At 40.2% G+C, this 27,108-nt stretch overlaps 1 protein-coding gene across 2 annotated transcripts in view; it reads left to right on the top strand.

Moving 5' to 3' along the window:
• The window catches only part of LOC126236293 (synaptonemal complex protein 3-like), a 210,442-nt gene that overhangs the window by 161,267 nt on the left and 22,067 nt on the right, over window positions 1–27,108 (top strand). Inside the window, exon 6 of one of the 2 annotated variants that reach the window (XM_049945486.1) lies at window positions 8,181–8,266. The exons of the other annotated variant lie outside the window; for it this stretch is intronic. The gene's annotated coding sequence lies outside the window, so the exon portion shown is untranslated. Of the gene's footprint in view, window positions 1–8,180; window positions 8,267–27,108 lie in introns of those variants that run through there. 2 annotated transcript variants of the gene reach the window in all.

The following is a 27,108-nucleotide window of genomic DNA, read 5'->3' as shown; positions in this document are numbered from 1 at the left end:
CAATAAGTGCTTGAATCCACCAGTAGCTCTCGTATCTTACTCTACTGCTCATTTCTCTGTTGTTACACATTTGGACGACAAGAACTTGCATTTCGACTAGCCTTCGTTACACTTTAATGTGAAATATCACCACTGTGATAATGCAAATAAGTGACTTCAGTCAACACACCAATAAGATCATTACTGTCCACGACATCAAAATGCATCAATTAATTCCGATATTTGTTGTGCAATGCAAACCCTTGTCCCCTGTGACAACCTTACTGATCAATGCTACAAGAGCCGCTACGTTAGTATTACGCCACTGGCTAATAATTAAAGCATTTCTAATAATCATGCTACGTGAACTTGATAACCCAGAACAAACAAAAAAAACACTAACTATTCTAAACACAAATGTTAATAAAATACAATTACACTTGCTGTCCCTTCAGGAATGAAACACATAATAAAAAAATTTACACAATTACAAGTACAAATACATTATTCCCTATCTTGCGAGTCACACGGAAACATTTCATTCTGTGATTTTCTTGGGGTCAAAAAGTTGCTGATAGTTTTCCTAGAAACACTGTCTCGGTGTCAAAGCTCTCCCATGGTTACCCGGACGAAAGTCTTTAAGTCACTCAAATCGGCATTTTGAACATGCACTGAACAGTAAACTGTATCTCACATTAAACACAAATGTCATAGTCACACTCAGCGTACCATCCACACGAATCTGGTCGTCCAGAAATGGCCCTACAACTACTATTACCCACGGTTCTGTCCTTTCAGTTCATGGTGTAATTAAGAGTCGTAAGTTCCAATAAACAGCACTTATTCCCGCACCAATTCAAGAAATGTCTCCTACTACAGACGCAAATGTCAATGTCCCACGCTAGTTTCTTGCGTTCATACAATAATTAGTCACCAAACGACAACTGTCCTCTCCAAGAATACCAAGCGTCATACATGCAATTCACAAATCACACTTAACAAGTCACTGCCAAAAGTTTATGAATCCCACCGTTCAGTGGTCAAGACAAAACAAAACGATCGTCCTGTCTGCTAAAGACAAAATCTTTTCCGCCACTCACAATGTGGAAACACCAGTCCTTCACTTTCCACCTTATGGAGACGTAACGAGCAGTCATCTTGTTTCACAGCTCCACAGTCCAGTACTAGTTAATAGTTGCTGGTAACAAATGCCCGCCGGGCTCTGCCGGGCGTCGTCCATTCTGCCGTGGCGCCGCTACGCGCACCGTTGAGCAGAAGAAACCACCCGCTGTTGCCTCCGCGGGATACTTTCCCCAGTCGTAAGGGTGGCGGAACTTATGAATGGCCAGTGGTACGTGCGTGTCGCCCCAGGCCGTTGACCTGCTGTAGCGGGCGCGTGGAGTGTACCTCGACCGGCAGTGGAGTGGGGAGTGCCGCGGCTCTGTCACCCGTCGCCATGGCGACGTCAGCTTCGCCCCGCTAGCGGTATGGGCGTTGCGACACCCAATCAGTCAGACCCTTCTGTGCATCTCGCAACATTACAGACAAAAGGATATTCTTACATTATTTAAATACTCATTGATTACATGTGTGATCTATTAGATACATTGGTAATAAAAGAATCTTTGTTCTAAAAAACATAAAATTATACACCCTAGTTTTCTACACATACAACATCAACATTTATCTCGTCCCTCATACAAAACATGAAAGTGTAAAAAATAAAAAACAAAAGGAATAAGAAACAATCTATACAACTCATAATTACAATATAAAATAGTAGACTACTCTAACATCCTATCACAGTGAAAATATTAGAAACTGTTTATTCTAAAACTAAAATATACAGTTAACCTTTGTGTTTGTGACAGACTGAGATTAATCCCCTTGAAAGTGTTCTAACAAAAAAATAAGAAGTAATCTACACGGCTCACAATTACCTACCACATGTTATTAAATAGTAAACTACTTTAACATCCTAACACAACAAACATTTTAGAAACTGGTGACTCTAAATCTACAGCATACAATGCACCTTTGTGCTTGTGACAGACTAAAATTAGTATCTCTTTATATATTTTACATTTTATTATATATAACAACATTTCTAGGACATGTATGAACCATCCACTTGATGTCAGATCCTGACCTGCCATCGAGGTTCATCCAAATCAAACAATACACAATAATGTTTTAGTTACAGATCGGTAGCATCCTCTTCACAGGAGTGTGCGCATTGATCACACTACTCTACGATTCTCACTCACCAGACATCACATTTTCCTTCTCATTCAATCAATTAATACACTAACAGAATAGGTCTAGAAGTCAGCTAACCTTAACACCACCACACTCACGACAACATACCATACCTTTGCTCCCTTATACTCAACCACATAACACATGAAGCTGTTTCGGGGATAGCATTCCAGTCTCCGAATTCGTCCTTTCACTCTGGCACCTCTCTCCATCGGCTTACCTCTGCACTCACTTTATGCTAAATATCAACTTAGAATTGCGACATTTCATCTAAGAACAAAAAATACACAAATTATTCAACCTGCAAAATAACTGTACACATTATTGGTACCGTTTTGAATAGTTATACTGGTACCAGGCTTCAACAACAACAAAAAAATATTATTTTCGCCAAATTGCATATTTTATGGTAAGAATTCGATTTTACATTTATATTACATCCTACGTCAGTATTCCACAACGTTCACCATCTGGATCTCATACTCCCTTTATGTCCTTTCACATTGTGCAGTTGTCCTCATCTCTTCATTCGTATTTCGGCTCTCCGTCCGTCCATTACTCCATCATTTCCTGGTCTTCCTTCGCCATTGGCATCAATCTCTATTGCAGCATACACAGGCCTCTCTGTAACATACATCTAAGACATCTCCACATTATTCAATTCTACTCACCTTTATTTACCACTGTTTCATCACGTCGAATCTCTCTTTATTAATCACACTGCTCCACGTCGCTTCTCTATCTACCATTTTTATCCACTCATTAATCATCACGTCGTTTCTGCTTGATCCTTATTCATATGACAAAAAATATGTACATACACCACTCTGTCGAGTCCTGTTCATGACTCATTCGACCAGTCTATTCAGTCACACTTCCTGACATCCCGCCTGAAAATTCTTATGTTCGATTTGCCCCTGCACAACGTTACACACCACAAATAAATACACTGACTATCTACCATAAATTGCCTACTTTAGATCTATCCTTAACTTTTCCATAATTTGATGTTAGAAATGTGATGAAGCCCACGAGATTGTTTTCCCTTGATCGTCTCAATCAGTACAGCATTTTCATGGACAATCCGCCTCACTCTGAATGGTCCACTATACACAGTAAAGAATTTCCTAGTTAGGAATCTGTGCTTACATGAAAATTAAACGTGCGCAGAGAATATACAAGCTGGGAGAAATGGGCAGCCCAAGTGTTAGAAACTTAGGTGCTAGTGGCCTGTTTCCCTAACACCAGATTCCGAACAACCATACACAGCACCTCATTATATTCTCTGTTCAGAAGTATGGTATTTGCGTTCCTACATATTAGTAGAGTTTGTCTGCTACATAGACAATTTCCAGTGCCAGCTGCATGTGTTTTAGAGCAAGATATTAAGGGCTGATATGTTGGATTAGTTTCTCCTATCCTTCAATCCATTATGACAAGAATGAAATGCCCGGATTCCATGCTCTCCTGTCATTCTGATAGTTTCTGCCGTTCCTATCCTCGACACTATCTGACCTATGAGTCGTGTCTCTGTTCACGATATTGCTCTCATTACCCAATTCTTGTATCAAGTGCTGAAATGACGCAGAATCGTCTACGCCTCTGCCTGCTATCGCTATATTTCTGCGCAATTTCACTGGCAACTTCGTTATACGGATCCTAAATAACTCCGCAGGTTCGTATGGCACATCCAAATCCCTATTTAGTTTCAGCATTTCCTGACAGCACGACACTGAATCCCTTATACCACCTTCGTTACGATTTGGCATCATCAATATGCTTAGCGTAACCTGGTCCTGCTTACTTTTCGGCCAGAATTCATTTAAATAGCTACTACAGTCTTTAATGCCTTCTTGCATTTTCGCGCTAGCCCCGTCCCTCAAATGGTTATACACAAACTTCATTTTGAGGAGCAGTCCCCACGATGATTGTAATGAATCTTGAAATTGAGACAGCCTTGGACTATACACAGTTGGGTTTGTCACCTGTTTTATCCGACACAACCGTTCTTCTGACTCTCTGAATTCGTGTTGCTCTTTCTGCCTATTTTCGCTTTTTGTGTTTATCTCACTCTCCCTCTGCAATCTACCTGGTGGTGTGTCACCTTCGCTACTGCACGCTAATTGCAACTGTGCTAGTTCTTCACTATGTTTCCTACTTATTTCTAATTGTGCCTCTTTAAACTGTAATGGTGATTGTATCTCCTCCTGATCGGCATAAACCTCTCGCTGCGTACTGTCAGAACCTGTCTCGCCTCTTGTACTGATCTTTTCTGCATCTGCACTAATCGTATTCATTCTGACCACTACCTCTTTGATTCGCTCATCTGGCAACATGTCCCTACGTTCAGTAGTATCACTCTCTATTGTAAATACTTGTACCTCCAAATTATTAGCTTTTTCTTTCACGGCGTCACATGCTTGCTTCAACTCACCAAGATTCTTCTCCCCCTCTTCTAACCGATTATTAATTGCAGGCAGACGCTCATCGATAACTGTGTGTAGCTTCCTCATTGCCTCTTTATTTCCCTTATCCAATGCCTCCATACTTTCCTCACTATCTTTATCCATCGCTTCCCATCTTTCCTTATTATCTCTATCCATCGCGTCCAATATATCATTAATTGCTTCAAATCTTTCCTTATTCTCCCTATCTCTCTCCCTATCTCTTTCCTTATTCTCCCTATCCCTCTCCTTATTATCTCTATCAAATCTTTCCTTATTCTCCCTATCTCTCTCCTTATTATCTCTATTCATAGCTTCTAATCTTTCGTCCATCCTCTGTAAAAACTGCAGTAGCACACTGTCATTTGCTACCTTTGACGCGCTCACCTCATTTGCCTGAGAAACGGTAGCTTCGCTAAGGGTAGCTTCACTTTCACTGAATACCTGACCTAGTCCCGAGCCCGCGTCGTCGGGAAAAGCCCGCGTTTGTGGACAAAGCCCGCCGCATAAAGGATCCCCTTGCAGCGGTCCACCGAACAATTCAACCCCTTTCGAGTGTTTGTCTTTCTCGCTCGTTAACCCATGGTCAACAGCTACTTCCTGCTGCACTGCTACGTTCGCCCTAGAATCACTATTCTCCATGGTGGCTACGCTTTTCGACTGCGACCTAGTTACTACGGACATTACGCAAAAAAAATTATACCACGATCTTCCAGCCTTGGACTATATAGCAATTAATTACATAAAAAATAAAAGATCCTCACCAATCCAGAAAGAAATTGCAAACAGAAAAAAAAAATTTTTACTTCTTAGCGCTATCACAATACATTCCATAAAAAAATCTTAACAGCAAAATATCCTGGAAAAAATATCCTGGTAACAAAATTATCGTGGCAAAAACGGAATCCTGGCACAATATCCTGGCAAAAAAATATCCTGGCAAAGGAATCCTGGCAAAAACAAGATCCTGGCAGGGTCGAAATTATGAGAGGCACCCACTTGCCTTACTCATACTGTGGCATCAAGCAGTCAGGCCTGCAAGATGAGTGGTCCGCCAAGCGAGTGGATTCTTTCTTAATTTATCGAGTAACATGAACTCTCGTATCTCACTATTTAGTTACAAATTATCTTCCTGTATGAATAATACGCAACGGAAACGCATATCTGACTATCAGTGATTTACAGAACTTTGACTGTACACTACGCACTGGCAATACCACATTTTCTTTTTGTCTTTTATTTACCGGCTTTTATTAACACGTGGCCATCGCACTGAATATGAGTGGCGCACACATTATAAATTTGGGACATTATGATAACATACAATTCAAAGGAAAAGGCCGCCAATCTTTTTCTTTTCACTATCTTATTTATTCCTAAACACACAAATTCTATAACCTACAACAATATCACATGAGAAATTCCGCCCAATGGGCATGGCTTTACATTAGTGAATCTCTATATTATGGTCTCGTAATTTATTTAAGGCTACAGTGCACTTTCTGGATAGGCTGGTGGATCTTTTATTTTTTCCTCACACTTCGACTCTCACAATCATCACGAAACTTTCCTCCAGATCGAGTGATACAGAAGGAACAAGCATAACCCACAAATCTTTTGAAACTACCTTGCTACTCCCCCATGCAAACCACACATACCCAAATTACATGACATACACCACACAACAATATGAAATACTAAACACTAAATAGTCACAACATTATCACTTTCAGCTTTCCCACTTCAATCAATATTTATCCCAGTTTCACACGACACTGCCCCACTTTGTAATTCTACTTTCCTACTGTGAACTCTGGAGATAAATGCACGTCTTCCTGTGCAATGCAAGCCAAGTGGCGTTGCTGGATAGACGGCCGACTCACCTTGATACTCTCTCAGAGTTTAAATCTAGCGTCACACGGAATCATATCATGCAGTTTAATATTAAGCACACACACGAGTCCTCAACTGATACCATGGACGAGTACTTCTCTTTGTCCTTTGTCTCATACACAGATTGAGACTCACACAGTACTCACCACGTGGAAGTACTCGTCTCTAATTTCAAGTCCTGCACACGCCGTTTCTTAAATACACACGCTATTTCTTAAATATTTCAACTTATTGTACACACGCTAGTAATTCAGCTTAACTTAAGCACACGGAAGTATTTCAACTTATTGCTACACGTGGTTTCATTGTGACCGTTGGTCACTTCCGAAGATTACTACAATCCCTTTAATGTTACCTGCCTGACATTTAATTCTCCCCACAAAAGTTCCTGAGATAGAGAAATTATTAGTTCAAACTACTCTTAAATATTCCACATGCATACCATGTCTCCACTCTTTCGTCATTACTGAGCACAACTAAAACAGGTCTTAACAGCACAAGATCCAGCGGCAGAGTGCTGAAATATGGCCGTTCTCTAGGTCCTCTCCCATCTCTGTCGAGGTGGGGGAAACACCTTGGTACCCTATTGGTCAGCCACATTTCAGGCCTCAAAGCTCTGGTAAAATTCATCTCTTTGGTCCCACCAAAGGTGGCCAAAGAATCGACTCAAAGATGATCATATATTCACATTCACTATCTGCGGTTAGCAGACGACCATACATTCATTCATTCCACAGATCTCACCAAACTGGATGTAGGGATTTACTTTGTGGGAGTGCACATGTGATCAATTAAATAAATAAATTGTCATTCTTTCCCACACTGGTATCCGGCTTCGCTGTATTAATTGAAATTGAGTTATTTTACAAAAAAAATGTGTTGTTCTGACAAAAATAATGAAGTATTTTGTACCTATTTTCGATGTCGGGCGGTACTGTACCCTTTCACCACAGTAGCAGCATTCCAGAAATTATCATTGGTTTAGCTAGTGCACAGAGGTGCTGGAGGAGTTGCGAGGCCCGCACATCAGTGCATTCCTCCAATGAAAATAGTGAACATGCGCACTGTATTTCTGATGCTCCAGCTATGCTATCAGCGAGTCTTTCAGGGCAAATGCCTAAGCTGTGATGTGTAACCCAGTCTACCAGCAAGAGGTGGCAGCATTGAGTGCCACCTATGTTGCTGGCTCAGGACAGCACACGTTATGCAACATGTGTGGGGCACACTGTGTGTCGCACACTGTGCGTGACCTGCCTGAGCACTAGCACACTGTCATGCCCTCTACCAGATTCCCCTGCACCACAGCACACCCAACTATGCCTGTTGACCACAGTGCATCACCACACCTCACCTCAGCTGGTGGTGTGGTAGGGCATCACCCCTATGCTGAGATCATGATGTGATGCCCCAGAGGTCGCTGCATATCATGCCATCAATGCTGGCGTACTGTCCCCATCACCGCTGATATCCTACCACTGCCTGTTGCAGTCTGCTGATCCATGCCCTCATGTCCGTTCAACCTGCCCTCTCCTTCTCCCATAGAGCGAATAGTGTGGTGACACACTACTATATGTCTACATGTTTGTGCCCACCACATGTCTGCAGATGAGCAGCCCGGGAAAAAAAGAAGCTTCAGGGAGCATCCCCAACTCCTGGCAGTTCCCATGCCGATGCTGAGGTGCTGCATGACTGGTTTCACCCGTTTTGTGTGTCTACATTATGAACAGTACTGCGGCTCCTACAACACGTATGGAGAACTTGTAAGTGAGGCTGATGCCATACTTCAGTGCAACATTATTCAGCTCTCATGTCCTGAGCTTGCATGGAGCATCCACTTCACAGAGCCTGTTAAATTATAGAGAGGGTGTCAGCACCCAATTTCTTTTAGTGAAACTGCAGCACCGCACCTATGGCTGTTAAAGAGTGAAATTCACAACTGAGTTAGAGTAACTTTACCTACAGAACCTCAAGGTTGTTAATTTGTATTTTATATTTGCTTTAGTCACTCTGCTAGATTATCTTCACTTATGGTTCATCAAGTACATTTACTTGTGTATTTATTTTGCTTTGATAACTTTGTTAGTTTACTTACACTCATGGTACCTCCAAGTTCACTTATTTGTATTTTCATATTTCCTTGATCACTCTGTTAGGTTACCCCTGTTGACCATACCTCAAAAACACTAACAATGTTTCTCATGTTGTCTAGAACTTAGTCTAAAATGATTGCTCACACACGTACGGTGGTTACCCCTCATATGTGCTAATAACACCTTCATGAGTGGTGGGAATTACAGGACCAACTCAATTGAGAATTTGTGTTCATAGACATTTTTGTGGCAACTTACTTTTTAAATGTGTTCTGTAATTAACTGTGCATATTAACATCCCAATAAAGGAACTGTTTAGTATCCCGACATCTTTTTGTTACATTGTTCCCATGCTTTTCCCATCCGTTTTACCCTCCATTCTTAGCAAAACCCATGGTATGTGTGGTATCCACCTGTCAGTGAGGAACACAACCAAACGGACAGTGCACATCACACCAGACTGAGCAATTGGCAATATCACATTCTCGCACCATCTAGCTAGTGCTTGCCACACTGGTCTTCACAAGTAGCATAGCACATTACACCACCATGCCAGTGCTAACACAAGGAGTGAAGCATCATGTCACAGGGCAACTCTGATCTTGGGTTACTGCTACTTTTGAATTCGAACCCGCCCCTGCCAGTAACAGAACCACCACTGTAACATTCACTTCTACTGATTTTTTAACAGATTTTAATTCTTCAATATCCTTTCCCTGCCTTGAACTTTCTTTGACAAACTCATTTTCTAAAACTATGACTCTGCTCTCAACTATATCTATTCTGCAATTCATATGCTGGAAGCCAGCTTCTATTTTGTTTTTTAACTCTGTGTTTTGAGTATTGATTTGCTCATTGTTCTTTAGCATTTCAGAGTTTTAAAGTCCACTCTTGGTTTTCATGGCTGATTTCATGATACCTATCAGTTACAATTTTAAAGCTTCATTGTCAGCATTCACTACTGATTCTAAGCCCCTCTCCCACCCACATTCTAGATTCCATTTGGACATTGTTGGTTTTTGTTTCTCTTAATGGACTTAAAATTGCCCTTAAGTTTTTTGTCAACTTGCGAATTGTCTAAACTCTGCCTCCTCAAATCCCTCCCCCCCCAAATGCTTGGTTCACATAGTCCTCGTTAATTGTCATTTATGATAACTTAATTATGACCACTTTAGCCAGAAATGTGATGATTTGAGCTTTTTGCTGTACTTATCTTGATTTCTGCCCTGATTCATTGTTTCCAAGCAGCCTGTTAACTTTTTAATTTTTGTTCATCATCTCGATTATTCTTGAAACCAGCATTATCCACAGTGTTCCAGAATCCAATCATTCTCTCTTTCTCTCTCTTCTTTTTTTTTTTTTTTTAAAAAAAAAGAGACATTTTAAAACAAAATGTTTCTCGTTATCACATCTGCAAAACAAAGCATAATTAATATCTTTCCAACAACAAAAGATCACGATTTGAGATTCCAAATCAAATACACCTGACCCCTCAGTTTTAACAATACAAAGATAATAAAATACTAAAATTTAAGTTTTATAGCAGCATTTCTTCATCCAGACTATCAGACATATAAATGTGCTCATTTAATCTACAGATTCTCCTGATTTGTTTGTTGCATGACATACAAGATGATGATGATGATGATAGTTAATAGTTAATTCAGTGAAACTGGTGGCTCAGCTCATTATCCAGTACACATTGAGAAATGATTGTTATGTGTTTCAGGAGAAATATTTTTGTGTTCCAACTGAACTGTTGATGAATAATTTTAGCTTCAACGTAAGTATGCACCCACTTACCATAATTAACTTACAATAGACTTGATGTAAAGGATCACTTTTGAAATAAACAGTGGTTACACAATTACAAATTTGTATTTCTTCTCACCACAGAAGTTAAAATTTTCATTTAAATGTCATTCTGACCACTTCTACTGCATGAGAAACAATGTTTCTGCTTCTACATAAAAACATGTCCTACTCCTTCCTTCTCCATGTCTGTTCACAACAATGACTCTACAGAGACTTCCATAATCATGCAGTAACAAAGGCATTATGCCTCATTGATGCAGTGTGTCAGTGATGTATTGTTACAGTAAGTTGAAGTTCAATATACCTGGAAAATTATAATCAAGAGATAAACAAATTTTATAGTAACAATTAAATAAAATGATCTTTTACACACTTTTGTAGTGAAGTTTTGGTATGTAAATAACTTTAAATACGTAAATACCTGCCAGTTACTGACAAAAGAAGAAGATGCAATTTTATAGAGTAGTTAATATTTTTAAAAGTTAAAAGAATGGGCTTCTTAAAAGTTACAGATAAATAAAAAAAGCAAAGAAATTTCAAATAAATGTTCCCAAACATCAAACCAATCCCAAAGGCACCCTCAATGAACATAAAATACGCAAATTTGGAAGAAACATAGATAAAAAATGAATGGTATCAGTGGGTTCATTAAGCAGATGTATCTTCATCTACTATTGAGCGGGACTCTTAATGGCATGGATTTGCTATGATTCCTGAGACAAATCAAATGCTGTGTTGGTACCAAATGGTAAGTGAGACAATTAGTCAGCATTCAAATGTTGTGCATTGGGCCAATGATCCGTAACCAAATAGAACTTCCAGCCATACAAATATTGGTGGAGTGCCTCCTTTCTAAGTTTACTATAATTGCATTGGGCTTTGTTGAAAGTTTGTAAGACAAAATCAATTGGCCCATCAGGGGAATCAATTCTATAGGAGAGTACTTCTCCAGTCCCGTAAGAATGTGCATTTACAGCTAACATAATATGTTTAGCAGGATCAAAATCAATTAAACAATGACAACTTAACAAAAGTCCTTAAACTGTGGAAATACATCCTGACATTCTTGGGAGCACCCAAAGGGCACACCTCTCTGGCACAAATGGTTCAATGGAGCAGCAATTTGCACGGTTTTTGCAACAAGCTTAATATAATTTCCCCATGACAGCCCTTAACTCCTTGATGTTATGGGCTGCTGCAATTCTTTAATCACAGACAAATGTGAAAGAGCATGATGTGTGCCTTGTGCATTTATGACATTTCCTAAATATTCAGGTCATTCATGGAAGAAGAAGCACTTTTCCCTGTTACTCTTTAAGTCAGCCTCAGTGAGAATTTGAAATAAACGCTCTTTATTTGCCAAATTCTCAACAGGTATATGGTCCAAGTGAGATCGACAGAAAGTGCAAAATGGCTAAGCAGGGATGGCTAGAGGACAAATGTAAGGATGTAGAGGCTTGTCTCACTAGGGGTAAGATAGATACTGCCTACAGGAAAATTAAAGAGACCTTTGGAGAGAAGAAAACCACTTATATGAATATCAAGAGCTCAGATGGCAACCCAGTTCTAAGCAAAGAAGGGAAGGCAGAAAGGTGGAAGGAGTATATAGAGGGTTTATACAAGGGTGATGTACTTGAGGACAATATTATGGAAATGGAAGAGGATGTAGATGAAGATGAAATGGGAGATAAGATACTGCGTGAAGAGTGTGACAGAGCACTGAAAGACCTGAGTCGAAACAAGGCCCCGGGAGTAGACAACATTCCATTAGAACTACTGATGGCCTTGGGAGAGCCAGTCATGACAAAACTCTACCATCTGGTGAGCAAGATGTATGAGACAGGCGAAATACCCACAGACTTCAAGAAGAATATAATAATTCCAATACCAAAGAAAGCAGGTGTTGACAGATGTGAAAATTACCGAACTATCAGTTTAATAAGTCACAGCTGCAAAATACTAACACAAATTCTTTACAGGCGAATGGAAAAACTGGTAGAAGCGGACCTCGGGGAAGATCAGTTTGGATTTCGTAGAAATGTTGGAACACGTGAGGCAATACTAACCTTACGACTTATCTTACAAGAAAGATTAAGAAAAGGCAAACCTACGTTTCTAGCATTTGTAGACTTAGAGAAAGCTTTTGACAACGTTAACTGGAATACTCTCTTTCAAATTCTGAAGGTGGCAGGGGTAAAATACAGGGAGCGAAAGGCTATTTACAATTTGTACAGAAACCAGATGGCAGTTATAAGAGTCGAGGGGCATGAAAGGGAAGCAGTGGTTGGGAAAGGAGTGAGACAGGGTTGTAGCCTCTCCCCGATGTTATTCAATCTGTATATTGAGCAAGCAGTAAAGGAAACAAAAGAAAAATTCGGAGTAGGTATTAAAATTCATGGAGAAGAAGTAAAAACTTTGAGGTTCGCCGATGACATTGTAATTCTGTCAGAGACAGCAAAGGACTTGGAAGAGCAGTTGAACGGAATGGACAGTGTCTTGAAAGGAGGATATAAGATGAACATCAACAAAAGCAAAACGAGGATAATGGAATGTAGTCAAATTAAATCGGGTGATGCTGAGGGGATTAGATTAGGAAATGAGACACTTAAAGTAGTAAAGGAGTTTTGCTATTTAGGGAGTAAAATAACTGATGATGGTTGAAGTAGAAAGGATATAAAATGTAGACTGGCAATGGCAAGGAAATCGTTTCTGAAGAAGAGAAATTTGTTAACATCGAGTATAGATTTAAGTGTCAGGAAGTCGTTCTTGAAAGTATTTGTATGGAGTGTAGCCATGTATGGAAGTGAAACATGGACGATAACCAGTTTGGACAAGAAGAGAATAGAAGCTTTCGAAATGTGGTGCTACAGAAGAATGCTGAAGATAAGGTGGGTAGATCACGTGACTAATGAGGAGGTATTGAATAGGATTGGGGAGAAGAGAAGTTTGTGGCACAACTTGACTAGAAGAAGGGATCGGTTGGTAGGACATGTTTTGAGGCATCAAGGGATCACAAATTTAGCATTGGAGGGCAGCGTGGAGGGTAAAAATCGTAGAGGGAGACGAAGAGATGAATACACTAAGCAGATTCAGAAGGATGTAGGTTGCAGTAGGTACTGGGAGATGAAGAAGCTTGCACAGGATAGAGTAGCATGGAGAGCTGCATCAAACCAGTCTCAGGACTGAAGACCACAACAACAACAACATATGGTCCACAACATCTGTATCATTAAAATAGTTCATACATGAAGGACTTTACCTGCTAATTGTTACAGGAAATGTTGGAAAGTAGCAGAAACTGAAGCACTCTTGAATGGCAGTGTTTTTGAAACTGGATCAATCCCAGGTGAGCATTGATCTCAAAATATTGCTTGGACTGCTTGTCCAGTGGTAAGTGTAAATATGTATCATGTAAATCAGTCTTCAAAAAGTATTTGCCCTATTCCATCCTGTCCATTAATTCCTCCAGTTTTCGGAGAGGAAAAGAATCCATGACAGTTTGTAGGTTTACTGTGACTTTGAAAACAGCACACAGACATATGACTCCTGACAGATTTTTAAGTATTACCAGGAGGGTCGCCCATTGGCTTCCAGAAGTAGGTTGTCCCATCCCATTGTCTTTCTACCAGTGCAATTCCTTTGCAACCATATCAAGGACAGCATGGCGTACAGGTCTAGCATGATAAAATCATGGTTGCACATTGACTTTAACAGTAATTTGTGCCTCAAAATCAGTAGCCTTCCTAATCCTGGTTGCAAAACTTCACTGTACTTACTACACAAGTCAGGAACATGAGTATGAGGCACTTCCCCACCGATTTGTAACACATTGTCTTTTTATTCAGAGGTCAAACAAATCAAAACCAAAAATGTTTGCTCTGGAAAGAAACACATTTTGTAACATCACAAAAAGTTGCTGGCAAACTGCACATGCCAAGTACTGGTATTTTATGTCCATTATAAGCAGACAAAATGGAAATAGGCTTTTGTAGCCATGGTTACCAATCATATAATAGATATCCTTATTGATTATGGAAGCAGACATCCTGTGTTCAATTGACATTTCATTGTGTTATGAGTCACACTTACAAGGACAGAAAGTTTGTTTTTCTTTCTGTGGTCTACAGTGTAAGGTTTCTGTGAAGCTGAAAAGTGAGACTTTATTTGTGCTAGATGTACTGGCCAGGCTGTGACATTCACATGCTGATAACTGCTCTGTGGCTTTGCCTGACTGGCACTGTGCCTGGGGGCATTGTAAACAGACAGTCTGACTTTGCTTACCACACTTGAAGCACTGTGTTTTGTGACAAGGATATACTTTCATATCATGAATAGAAAAATACTGCAGACAAGACTTCTGCACATTATATGGAAGTACACCTCATGTTCCCCATGACCAAAAGATTTTACCTTTAATGGAGCTCTGTTTTTATTCACTTTAGCATTAACTGCAGCCTAATTGCCTAATGTGCTTTGAACAAGAGAAATAGATGGAGCTTCCAAGTCAACTTCTGTTGTGTCCACAACATTTTTGACACTCTACAATTCACAGAACTATTTCAGACCCAGATCTGACCTGTTTTGTATCACTGCATCATATAGCATAACATCACCATAATTTTGTCCACAAGAACACTTGAACATGCAATATCTTGTTAGCCCTTTAAGTCCAGCAATCCATGGTTTTAATTACTGTTCAGGGTGATTTTTAAGATGAAAAAATTAAAATCTCGTCACAGTGGCATGAACCTGTGCCTCATAATGCTACTTGGTTTTCCTAACAAGTCTGTCATAATCAACATCTTACGGACAAGAGCCAGAAAACAATTTGGGACACAGACAATAGACAGTGGCTCTGACAGTGGACAGAAAGAATGCAATGCACACTATAATTTTAATGCTATATGTGGTGAAATGACATTTCAGTTGAGTGCAATATTCCAACCAATATTATTTCTTGTAATTAAACTGGTGAAACTTGTGCGCACATACTAGATGTGGAGCTGCTCATTGTGACAGTTAAGTTCATCATCTGTTGAACAATGAGTAGCAGGCATTAAATCTGTTACACCTGAAACTGAGCAGCTTTGTATAAGGGTAGTTCATGTTGGGGACTCAGACATGGTTAAACACTCTACTTTGTATCAGATACAATAATACAAAACATTGCTGGTGTGGCAGTGGTATGCCAAGCACATCCTCATAGGCGGGTAAGGGCAGAAGTTTATGCCAAATTATTCATCATCATGTATGTATTTATGTAGGTATGATGGACAAGGGGACACACATCAGAATATGCTTGCCTTTTTATACATTTGTTGCAAGCCTAGATGACAGTTCAATAGTTTTGTTTCTGGAGGAGGTCAACTAGTTGCTAGAATATATAAGAAACATTAACTTGGTTTCAGTAAAACATTTTAATATGGGATACTTAACTTTGGTAGACATCCGACGTTCATATGAGGGACTATATACATTTGATACACTTGCAGAGCACAATGATAACAGTTTAGTTCTTACACTGAATGACAATCAAATATCACTTTACATTTAACTATGAACTTTGGCACACAGCCTGACTAATGAGAGATGCTTGCTCCTGCATCTGAATTACAATGATGCTGATATCAGAGTGGCTATCAAAGTGGGCTGTTGAAGAGTGAGGTGAGCAGTGCTGCATTCTGACATAAGTAGACTTCCAGAATTGTGGCTATGGAACCTCTTCAGGGCAGGTCTTTGTTGACATCTCATGTGTGGTTTCATCTCACAGTGACTGCCTTTAGCTTGTGGTTCCATCATGAGGTTCCAACTTTAACATTGGACCTCACTCTTCAGATGACACCACACCCAATATAGGCTCAGAAAAATCAACCAGTGCAAAAGGGTATTTTAAGTACTGACAAAAATCCAAGTCTGCTGTAGTTTAGGGAATTGGTGAAATGTTAGCTGTGGTAGGTAACCTGCATGCCAGTCTTTCATACGTTGATGCTGCACTGCCAGCAATATGGTCATGTCAGAACTGCAGTCCACTAGATATGTACAAGGCAATTGTTTGTCATGTACATACAGTAGTCTGGATCCTTAATAACACCAGCCTGGACAAGCAGCCACATTCAGACTGGTCATTGTTGTTCGATAGATGCTGCTCAAAAAAATTGCTAATTGGCTGCTACTTCATTTTGATGGACAATAGGATGGTGGTTTTGAAGTGGTTATCACTGGTGTCACCGGTAGTGTTTTGTGCATTGACTACTCGCCCCCGGTAGCTGAATGGTCAGCACGACAGAATGTCAATCCTAAGGGCCCGGGTTTGATTCCCGGCTAGGTCAGAGATTTTCTCCGCTCAGGGACTAGGTGTTTTGTTGTCCTCATCATCATTACATCCCCATCGATGCACAAGTCGCTGAAGTGGAGTCAAATCGAAAGTCTTGCACCCGGCAAACGGTCTACCCAACGGGAGGCCCTAGTCACACAACATTTACATTTTACCAGTAGGTGATTGTAGGCTTTCTTGTGGCAGCCATGCTTATGGGTTAATGCAAGGTGTGACACACTCACTAACCTGTGCGCCAAAGTGGCCTTGGCACTAGCACATAGGCATGCATTGCTTCACATAACTTTTCTTACCTTCATGGAACTTGGTATGGTTGAATTGTGAAACGTGGCTGTCTTCCTTTGTGGCATGGCACAGGCTCTTGCCTTGTCTTCATGCTCAGTAATTTGTTATTTGCATGCATCCAAACTGTGTTGCAGAGTCTGAAGTTGCTCATAAACTATCAATTGATATTCCTGTTTGATGGTGACACAATCTTGGGACCGTGTCACCATCCACACTTTTTCATGCTGAAGAAAGCAGCAGATCTTCTCTGTAATTTCTACCAGTGAATGAATATTGTTTTCGTTCCATGTTATAACTGCTGTTTTAGCAGATGTGATGTAACATTATATCTGTCATCTCTGACTTGTCAACAATAGCATGTATCTGGCACTGGTAATCAGATGGTGCTTTATCACCAACATGCTCACTGTTTAACAGACACTGAATGTGTTGTTCTAGCAATTTGCAGGCCCCTTTGAATAAGGTAGTGCTTTGAGTTTAGTATCTGTCTTGCACTGGTATATTTATAATAATGTCTGACACTAAAACCAATGTATGAGAGTCTAAGACATTAATTGTCAGTATAAACTGCATTTCATCATGTAGAACATCATGTTCAGAAAAAGTTAAGTTACAACACATTAACAATAATGGTGGTTGCTTGGTAAATATGGCAGATATATACTTTGCTTTGCAGGATGGTTGAGACACTGCACACCACATGCATAACTTTTGTCTTGGTAATGAAACTCTGGGACTTTGTGAAAAAATTTATCCATCATTATCTGCAATTGTGTAGGAGCTAAAGTTACTATTTGCACCATTTTTTGCTGTATGGTACTGTTTGAACTGCTGTATGGGCATAATGTTGTTCATTGTTGTACACATCTACATTTACTATTGCATACATATGTTGCAAGCCACCACACAAAGCATAGTGAAGGGCACCTTGTACTACTGTTAGTCATTCCTCTCCTATTCCACCTTCAAATAGAGTGAGGAAAAAACTACTGTCTATATGCCTCCATAGAAGCCCTAATTTCTCTTCCCTTACTTTCACTGGTTGTTAAACAAAATGTATATTAGCAGCAGGATAATCGTTAAGCAACCAACTCCAATTGCCAGTTCTTTAAATCTACAGGTTATTGTTTCATGGAAAGAATGTTGTCTTCCCTGCAGGGACTCCCATTTGAGTTCATGGAGCTTCTGAGTAATACTTGCATGTTGATTGAATCTACCAATAACAAATCTAGATGCATGCTCAAACAGAACAGCTCAATGAGCCTATTTTCACCGCAAATTGGAACATGTGATTCACACAAGCAATTGAAGCACTCAGTAAATGTAAATACATACAGTACTTGATACACTTGGAACACCAGACTACCCAATATACAAAAATACTTCAGAAATCACATAAATTTTAGTTTTAGCTGTGATTACATAAAATACAGAAAATTATTACACTTAGATACGAATATACTGAGATGTATAATAAGGAAATGTTTCAAAATATGAAAAGTTGTGTTCAGTTTGATTTTGAAAGAAACTTTTGTAATCACATTATTATTATTACTATTGTTGTTGTTGTTGTTGTTGTGGTATTCAGTCCAGAGACTGGTTTGATGCAGCTCTCCATGCTACTCTATCCTGTGCAAGCGTCTTCATCTATCAGTACCTACTGCAACGTACGTCCTTTTTGAAGAACACTACTGAGGAAATATAGAGAAACGGCAAGTGAAACTGACTGCAGAACAATTCTACTGCCACCAATATACAAGGCATATTCCAAAAGTACGGTCTGATGATCAGTATTTAACTGATGGTAGGCCTGAATGGAGTTTCACAAAAGCAGCACTATCAACCAACTATTTAGGAAACTACTGCAGTGTTGATTTGATTCAGTAATCATTTGCCAGTCAGTAAGAGCAGATCACAATGGTCGAGACAATCATAGATCCTGGCAGTTGTAAAGGGCACAGTATGATTAGATTTTTGCTAGCAAAATGATCTTCAGCTACTGAAAGCAATTGTGAATTATGCCTAGTGTATGGACATGAAGTAATGAGTGACCAGCAAGGCCAAAAATGGTGTCAAGAATTTCAAAATGGCCACACAAATGTTCACAAACAACAGCAGAGTGGCAGGCCCAGTATTCAGGCCGAGTTTGTTGATCAAGTGAACCAAAAACTTCAAAGCAATTGATGACTGATGATTAGTGGTCTGACTAATGAATTCCAAAATGTTGCTTGGACCTCAATTTATAGGATTGTCACTGAACAGTTTGGATATCACAAACTGTGTGCTAGGTGGGTTCCAAACATGCTCTCTGATCAGTACAAAGAGAAAAGAATTCATAGTGCATGACAGTTTTTTGGAGTTCTATAGACAAGATGGAGATGATCTGTTTCTACATAATGTTATGGGTAACAAGACATGGATATCACACAACAATGAAGAATCGAAACAATGGTCAATGCAGTGGCACCATTCAGATTCACCCAAACCAAATAGTTTAGGCACTCTCTGTTCTCAAATCCAAAAAATGATGACTATCATTTTTTGGGTAAAAAGACAACCTTTTGATTGATTTCATGGACTGTGAAATGCTAACAAAACTGAGACGTACAATCCAAAATTAATGCCACAGGAAACTGTTGTCCAGCATAATAGTCCTTCATGAGAATGCATGCCCTCAAACTGCTGGCAAAACCAAGGAGAAGATTCCAGATTTTTGTTGGGAGCTTCTTCATCTCCCTCCATATAGTCATGATCTTGCACCAAGAAACTGTTTCATCTTTTTGCATTTGAAAAAGTGGCTGGGTGGATAACTATTTCAAAATGACAATGAACTCAAGACAGGCATTACCAACAACTGGTTCAGTTCCCAGGCAGCTGTGATATTAGGGCATGTGTTTTCATGAAGGAGGATTATACCAGATTCCATCGATTTTGGATTTCCTGTCTCAGTTTGCTTCAGATTTCACAGTACACGTCACCTAACTGTTGACTCACAGTCTATAAAATCAAAATGCAGAGGGGTTAAAGAAGGTGGTGCAGCACTACAGAAAGTGTATAGATGTGTTCAGCAATTATGTGGAAAAGTAAAGTAGATATGTAATAAAATATTACTGTCATTAAAAATCTTTTCTTATGAGCTTATTTTTTTATGACCAAATGGTCTTTTGTTTGGAATACACCTCATACCTTTCACATAAAAACCATGTGATAAGATACAAGAAATTAGGGCTAATATGGGGGCATAAAGACAATTGTGTTCCCCTTGCACTATTCGCTATTAGAACAGGAAAAGTACCTGTCAGACACCATACGGTGGCTTGTGGAGTATGTATGTAGATGTATATTTAGAAGGCAAAGAAGGGGAGAGAGAGAGGTTTTAGGATTACCTGTAAGGTTTCTGCAGCATCTCTGTACTGTGATTTGCTGATTTGGGCAAGTGTGGTGTATATTTGTACTGGCCAATTGTATGCCCCTTTTGTGAGACTTTGGCATGCCCCAGAGGGATAGAGTGCTAAAGGCAATATGAGGCATGGAAGTGGCTCCACCTTCTTGAGGCATGGAAGTGGCTCCACCTTCGGGAACATCTGACTGCTGAGGATCGTTTTGTCAGCAAAAATCTAATCACACCACACATTTCACAACTGGTGGGATCTATGATTGTCTTGGCCATTGCAATCACTCTCACTGACTGGCAAATGATTATTGAACCAAACCAACACTGCAGAGTTTCCTAAAGAGATATCTGTTACTGTGAAACTTTCTGGCAGATTAAAACTGTGTGCCGGACCGAGACTCAAACTCAGGACCTTTGCCTTTCGCGGGCAAGTGCTCTACCAACTGAGTTACCCAAGCACGACTCACGCCCCGTCCTCACAGCTTTACTTCTGCCAGTACCTCGTCTCCTACCTTCCAAACTTAACAGAAGCTCTCCTTTCTTTCAGGAGTGCTAGTTCTGCAAGGTTCACAGGAGAGCTTCTGTTAAGTTTGGAAGGTAGGAGACAAGGTACTGGCAGAGGTAAACCTGTGAGGATGGGGCGCGAGTCATGCTTGGGTAGCTCAGTTGGTAGAGCACTTGCCCGCAAAAGGCAAAGGTCCCGAGTTTGAGTCTCGGTCTGGCACACAGTTTTAATCTGCCAGGAAGTTTTCATATCAGCACACACTCCGCTGCAGAGTGAAAATCTCATTCTATCTGTTACTATGTTTGATTTGTGAGGGAGGTAGATATGATGGTGAAGTATGCTGGAAGGAGCTTAGATGTGGCAATCATTTAACCTTCATTGGCTCCCATTGCTGGTTGTTGTTGACCCCCGTAGACTGCCATAAGCAGGACCAAGGATGGAGATCATACAGATGCCAGGCAGCATGCTGAGGATTGGGTTTGTTGCAGCTGTTAATACTTACCTTCATTCTACCTAGTTACAGAGGAGGAGGCTACATAGAATGTTAGTGCATGAATTGGTTTCAATGACAGAAACTAAGATGTTTCCAGCTCAAAAACGTTAGCCACCATACAAGAATGCACCACTCAGCATCATCATCGTCATCATCATCATCATCATCATCATCTTGAACAGTCTGCACCTGCAGGTTGGGTCTGCTTGGAACATAAGCCTCACCTTCCAGTCCTGTTTTCCATCAACTTTCTGTGTTAACTCTGGCCCAGTCCTCACTTCTTTTTTCAGCACACTCCCTTCACCTTTCAGCATCTATCTCTTGGTCTGCCTCTTGGTCATTTGCTTCACATCTCCATTTCATGTATCTTCTTGGGAATTATTCTGTTTTCAATTATCTTTAAGTATCATTACCATCTTCTCCTTGGTATTCCTATTGTGTTCTGAAAGGGTTCATCTTTCACTGTTTAGCTTACACTTTTATTCCTCATCCTTTCTCTCCTTGTTACTCCTATCCTACTTCTGAGGAAATTCATTTCACTTTCCTTACACCTCTTCTCATCATTATGCAAGTTACAGCTACATAGATCAGTATTATGATGTAATTTCTATATACCACTTCTTTCCATTTTTGTGGGATATCTTTGCTTCAAGTCAGGCTCCTAACATTTCACAGAACGCTTCTGCCCCTCTGCCACATTCACTGATCTCTTTCACATTTCTTCCATTTTCCTCTGTCACACTTCCCAAGTACTTGTCAGTTCCCACCTCCTTCAATTGTTCTCCTTCCATCCTTACTCCACTAGTTGGTCAATTTTTCTTTCAAGATGTAACTGGGATCTCACATTTGTTTACATAAAATTTTATTCCATACTGTCTTGCAGTTTCTCCCCAAGCATCCAGCGGTTCCTGAATCTCCTCCATCTCCTCCTCCCAGTTTCCCCAGATCTTCAAGTCATGTGTGAACATCATTGCTTTCATCTTGTCTTTTCCAACTTTGTTCTGCCACCTTAGTCATTGTCTCATCCAAGACCACAATGAAGAGGATAGGTGACAATGCACTGACCTGTTTCATGCCACCTGTTTGCTGGAGCCAATCTGTCCTTTCATTTCTCACTTTCACAAACTCAGACTTCCACAGTACAACTCCTCCACTGTGCATGTTGTCTCTTTTTCTACTCTCTTCTTTCTAGTGCTTCGCAGACCTTCCTTTTACAGACACTATCCAGTGCCTTTTTTGTATCAAGAAAAGCCGTCTCGAGGTTCAGTGCGGTTCTACTGAAGCTACCTCACTGCAAATATGAGGTCAACAGTTGACCTCCACAGTCTGAAGCCATGCTGTTCCTCTTAATTAATTTTTGGCCCTTGTTCAGACCCTGCTCTCCAGAATTTTTTGATATACCTCTACACAGTGTGGTATCAATGTGACTTCCCTTCTTACTCCCATTCTTAAACATAGGGACAATTATTGTCCTCTTACAATCTTCTGGAGTCTTCTTCTCATTCCACACCACTCTCATCACAAAATACTGCCACCATTTGCCAACCTCCCCTGCTGCCTTTACAACTTTGACACTTGCATCATCCACAACTGGTGCCTTTCCTCCTTTCATCTTGTGCAGTGCCATTTCCATTCATTTCCATGTCAGGTCCCCCCTCCCCTCCCCCAATACCCCCCCCCCCCCCAAGTTTACCTCTATCCCCTTTAGTCTATTGTCCTTATCTCCAAATCCATTCTGATTTAGTATGTGCTCAAAGCACTCCTTCAACACTATTTCAGCGTCTCTTCATTGTTAACATCTTTCCCCTCTTTATCCATTATTGTTGCATCCTGTCTCAAATGTCTTCTCTTATTTTTATTTTTGACCATTCCATACAATACTTTCTTACTTCCTCTGCTGCCTTCCTCCATCATCTTTGTCCATTCTTCCATCCACTTTCTTTTCTCCTTAGTCACCGTCTTGTCTGCCTCTTTTGTCTTTTTCTTATACTCCTATCTTGCTAATTTGGTCCTTATTATTCTTTCTCATTACCTCCTTGCCTCTTTCATTCCACCATGGTGCATCCTTCCACCATTTTCTGCCATTTGTCCTTCTGCATACAGCTACTGCAGCTTCTACCATAGCACCTTTAAATTGTCCCTATTCCTCTTCTCATGTTTTTGGTTCACCCATTGGCAACCTTTCCATTGTAATCTTTTGGTATTTTTCCTTGACTTCCTTTTCCTTAGTTTCCATACTCTAATTCTCCTTTTCTGGTTCTCCATCTTTTCCCATTCCCATCAGAAGCTGATGGTCACTATCCAATGCCTCAGATTGTAGTACTTTATATCAATTACAGTCCTCTTTGTTTCCCAGTCATAGAGCATGTAATGCATAAAGCTTTCTGCACTAGACTTCTACTATACCATATTACTTTGTGGCTTCATTTCTTCCAAGACCAGGAGTTACCTATCACTAAACCAATTTTCTTGCAGAATTCCAGCAATCACTTTTCTTCTTCTTTTCTACTTTCCCATTTTTCTGCTCCCAGTATATTTTCATGCCCCTACCTCTTACACGCTACATGTCCATTCAAGTCTCCCATGACTATTATCATTTGTCCATTCAACTGCTTTCGTAGTTCTTCCTTAAAGGAATTCACTACTATAAATGTTATTTGTCTCACTACATCCCTATGCTTAGTTGAGAATGTTGTTTTGTCCCACAATGGGATCAATTACTTGTTGTATGCTATCACTCTGTGCTGAAAATACTGCAATGCTGGAGACTCAAAGGGCCAGTACATCTCCAGATTTATTAAGGATACAGCTGCACCCATGTCCCATTAGGAATTGACCCCCGTGCCATTGATGTTTAGCCTCACTGTAAGTTGCAGCAGTTGGCTATGCATCAACAGAGACCTCAGATGGATGGCATGCAGCAACTTGAAAGTGTACATTGTTTATTTTTGGCCACATTAAAATAGTCTTCAAGTGTCCTGGCTTGCTACAGATGGAATGGCTGGGATCACAGAAAGGACAGTAATACCACTGGTGCCTGATGCTGCAGACTGTACACAATTTATTAGGGCTGGTTTTTCTGATGGTTGTTGGTCACAGAGAAGGGGAAATATTTGTGTGAGTCATCGTTCACTTTGGAAAGGAATAATGGCTAATTAAGCACTTTTCCTGTACATGTCTACCAATAATGAGGAGGATTAATTGTTAAGTCTCATCAATAGTTTTACCCTGCATGATTTGACTGCCAAATGGCTGGGTGCTCTAAGGGGCAGATGATGACATCAAGTGAGTATCAGCATTTGACAGAGAAACACAGTGTAATCTAATAGAAAGATATTCTGCACTAAAACTATTAAGCTTGTACTGAAGCTGTAGCTTTGTGAGCTTTAGTCATTTCAAGCACTTCGTAGAAACAGACAATTTTAAATCCATTCCACTGTTGCATTTATCTGCAGCTAGACAAATTGTGTGTAATGGATTATGGAATCAACATAAAATGTGCCACATTGTTTAAAAGAAAAATCACACTTTGATGCTAATCCTCATAAGTTGCAGTCCAGTGTATATATATAATTGCTACTTCAGTTTTCACACCTAGCTTCTATGATGTGTGTTTAGTGACTGTAATAAACATATTTCATCAAAATTTGAACTATCAGAATCAGATAATGGCCACTTCATATGATTTACTACTAGGAGACAGTAAAAGAGCACTCTGACAGCTAGGGCTGTCTATCTGACTTTCCCTGCAATATAGAACAATATGACAGAGGAAAACCTCTCAACTCTCACTTGTTTCATTGAAGCAAATAAATGGCTGAGACGGAGGTGATGCAGCAGTTACCACTGTTGACTGCTGTTATTGTTCTTGTAGGAGGCAGAAAAACTGCCACTGTTGTAGTTCCATATGCTGTTGCCACATCTTCAAAATCTCAAGATCCATGATTGCACAATGAGTAACAACCTTGGTGGCAATTTTAGTATCAATAACAGCCTAATCGTAACTTCACTACCCTATCTGGCATAGGTAACAAAAGTTCAGTGTCACACAGCTGTTGTAACACAGCAACTGATGGGACAAATGGAAGTTCTCAGTGGGTGCTAATGAGAAAGTCTATGTGGTGAACAGTTGTTTAGAAACAGAATCGAAAACATAGCTAGGTCATAATAAACATACAAGATCAGCTCAGAGGGTGTACCGAAGAGAGAAACTATACAACAAGCAATAGTGAAAACAGTGTATAAAATGGTGCAGTTTGAAACCTTCAGAAGATAACAGGCACATGTCTGTATGTGACTGATGGAGCATGCATAAAAATTTTGCTATTTGTGCATTGCACCCTTTGCACGCACCATCCACAGAGCTGTAAGGAACTGTTATTCCTTGTTAACCATAGTAAATCAGACTTCATATCAACACAGTGGGTTGGTGCATGGTCAAAATAACTATCGGATACAAGAGGTGTGTGCTGAAAATCTGATTAATTTGTGTTTGCAATGTAAAGTACATTTGAGTGTTTCCTAACAACTGCATTTTGAGAATAGGCACTTACATTGGGTGTTCAATAAGCAGTGCAACAATTTTTTATATGGAGAATTTGTTATGCAACATTGTGAAATATTCATGATTCAGCCCCTACAGTTTCATGAAGTTCCAGTAGGCGGTGACACTATCCTTAGCCTTCAAAATGGCACCTGTGCCAGAGGTGCATTTCAAGCAGACAACGGTCATTGAGTTTCTTTTGGCAGGAAAATAGAGCATTATAGATATTCATAGCACTTGCAGAATGTGCATGGAGGTCTGCCAGTGAACAAAAGCATAGTGAGACATTGAGAGAGGCATCTGTTTTCATAGCAACAAGGTCGTAAAAATGTGTTCAATCTCCCACATGCCAGCTGGTTGCAGACAGCTGTGGCTCTTGCAATGTTGGAAGGTACAGACGCTCTCATTTGAGGTGATCAACAGATCATAATCAAACATCTCACTGCTCAACTGGATATATCTGTTGGCAGCACTGGCACCCTCGTCCACCAGTTGGGGTACTCAAAGGTGTGCATCTGCTGAGTTCCTTGCCACCTAACAGAAGACCATAAACAGCAACAAAGGACTGTCTGTGTAGAACTACTTGCATGTTACAATGCTGATCATGACAATTTTTATCCAACATTGACAGATGTGATGAAACAGGGATTCATCACTTTGAACTGGAAACAAACTGGCAATCCATGGAGTGGCACCACACCATCTCTCCTCAAAAGTAGAAGTTCAAAGCCACTCCCTCAGCCAGTAAAGTCATGACAATTATCTTCTGGAACTCTGAAGGAGTTACTCTGTTTCATGTCCTTCCTCAAGGTGCAAGTGTCAGCACTGAAGTGTATTGTGCTACCCTCAGAAGATTGAAGAAATAACTTCAGCCCATTCATCACCACAAAAATGCAAGCAAACTTCTCCTTCCCCCTGACAATGCAAGGTTTCACACAAGTCTGTGCACCTGAGTGGAACTCACAAAATTTAACTGGACTGTTCTTTCTCATCTGCTGTACAAGTTGGATCTTGCACCTTCTGTCTTCCATCAGTATGGCCCAATAAAGCATGCAGTATGTGTATGATGGGGTG

This window comes from Schistocerca nitens, chromosome 1, assembly GCF_023898315.1.
Source record: "Schistocerca nitens isolate TAMUIC-IGC-003100 chromosome 1, iqSchNite1.1, whole genome shotgun sequence".
Lineage (NCBI taxonomy): Eukaryota > Metazoa > Arthropoda > Insecta > Orthoptera > Acrididae > Schistocerca > Schistocerca nitens.
The sequence above is the reverse complement of the archived record's forward strand: the minus strand, read 5'-3'. Positions and strand labels throughout refer to the sequence as shown.